Source organism: Lepisma saccharinum, chromosome 7 (genome assembly GCF_977018435.1).
Source record: "Lepisma saccharinum chromosome 7, izLepSacc3.1, whole genome shotgun sequence".
In the NCBI taxonomy this organism is placed as follows: Eukaryota; Metazoa; Arthropoda; class Insecta; order Zygentoma; family Lepismatidae; genus Lepisma; species Lepisma saccharinum.
In genome coordinates, this window is record NC_139235.1 from 83,900,834 (window position 1) to 83,903,126 (window position 2,293).

Below are 2,293 nucleotides of genomic sequence, written 5' to 3' on the forward strand. Positions count from 1 at the left end.
GGTCATGCACCTGGCACTAAGATATAGCCATTAATTACATGCATAGTTCTTTTTTCTTTTGCACTCTCACCCTTTTCTCTGTCACAAATAACAGCAGGAGATTTTATGAGCTTTTACACTCGTTACAACGGTTTTAAACGCAGCATTTATTAGGTAACAAAGGTTGCAAGAAAATGCGAGGATGGTTATATTCCCTCCCGCTAGATGTCACTACTTAACGGCCTAACTGCAGTTGCTAATGTATTGCCTTCCTTCGTTCCAAATTATTTAAGATATTCAAATTACCTGTTCACCTAAATGAAAACTGCACTACAAAACATTAAAATCGTTCTGTAATTACATAATTAGGTAACATTATCGTATGAGGGAAACGGATTCCTTCAAATTTACAGGAGAAATACTTACGGAAATCAGTTTCTTGAGCATTTTGGAAGTTCCTGAATGTAGATTTGATCCATTTTAATGTGAATGCGTGTTGTTTTCTGCGAAAATCTCTGTCCGACACGCTGTTTCTTCTCCCGCCATTTGCTTTCTGAACGAGAGTACAATGTTCCGTGTGTTAATATGATGCAACCCCGTAGCCAGTGTTTCACCCTCGTTGTGTTTTCACTAGAACCATTGGTCGAGTATTTTTTTTTTTTTTTTTGGAACGCGTTTACAATACCGGACTCTCCAATTGCTATGAAATTTCGCCTACTCACTAATTGAGATCTCCTAATCACGAATCTGCATGTAATAATTGCGGTCAAGTATGGAAATCGATAAAAAAAACGAAATAAACTATGTTTTCTTAACGTAACCCTACCATAAGAACAGCAGCTCCACGGAACAAGCCATTTCCCCCGAATGGGTGTCACTTATCGCACAACACTGTAGCAACATTGTGTTCTGACGTCACAGGAGAGAGCTTTTTCATGTTAGGCAATACAAGGTAACGTGTCTCTTAGCGAAAATATTAATTTTTCTTTGTATTTATGCTAATGGAACCTAACCTAACAGGCCTAACCTAACCACGTAGGCATTCCTCGTCTGACGTCAATATTCAAGGTTGCAAGATTGTTGTGCGTAAAGGAAGAGCATTAACGAATTGCGAAAGAAAGATGGTTCCGAATTGCTGTGTATGGACAATGAACGTGGTAAATCGCAAGGTTATTTTACAAGTTCTACACGTAAATGCGACGTATTAGCATAATTTCAAATCCGGGCACGAAAGTAGATATTTTCCGATGAACGAGATTGCAACACTGCATAAATCGACAAAACACTCTCAGAACGTCCCCTAAACCAGTACGCTATCACGGCCATAATGTGTTACAGATTCGAAACAACAAGTAACAGTAAGTACTCGTAAATAGAAGAAATAGACATTATCTTAGTTAGAAATGCATTATTTCACCTTAAGAAATGTTCCGCATTCGAAAATAACACGTTAGCAATGTAAAGAAGTCCGAAATATATGATTCGTAGGTGTTTCCCTCATACGATAATAGTACCCATAATTATTCTTTTCTGGCTTGTTGATTTTCCTTTTATGGAAGAAAAGATGCAAAGCCTTCAAAGGCTTGTTATTGCCATTATAATGAGTTTTCCTAGCTTAATTTTCTCTTAATTATAGCTAATCGCTTACCTACGTGACGGAGTAGTTTTTACAACAGGCTACGAGGACAAGTGTGGGCATGGAAGTTCTTTGCGAGTGTCCATTCTTCAATGTCATCATATCACCACTCATTCGGACCAAAATATTACTATGGTGAAGGAGAATACTTTATAATTATGAATTGAAGGAATTATATATATCTCCTGATATTCTAGATGAAATCAAGGCTGGGCATGACATCTTATTAGAATGAATGATGACGGAGTATTAAAGAAAGTATTCGCCATTCAACCTGAAGGCAGACGAAGAAGAGAGCGCCCCAGGATGCGATAGATAGATGAAGTGGAGAGAGAGATCAGAACACTGGTGATAAGAAGATGGAGACAAGAAGCACAAGCAGACAGGAATGGAACGGCATTGTTGAGAAGGCTGAGGCTATACTACGTGCAAGGGCTGTAGTGCCAAATGAAGAAGAAAAATCATCTTTGCGATTAGCCAAAAGTGGAAGAAAAGCGACGTACACGTACAATAACCTAATTCGATCAATCAATCTTATATACGTATAAACAAAATGGCATCATGTGTCCATTTTTGGAACGTACAAAAGTAGTCAATTTCAACACTGCTGCCATTCCTAGTGTGAGAAATCCTCCTGCATTTTCGACCTGCTACAGGCATGACTTGGCAACACTGCCA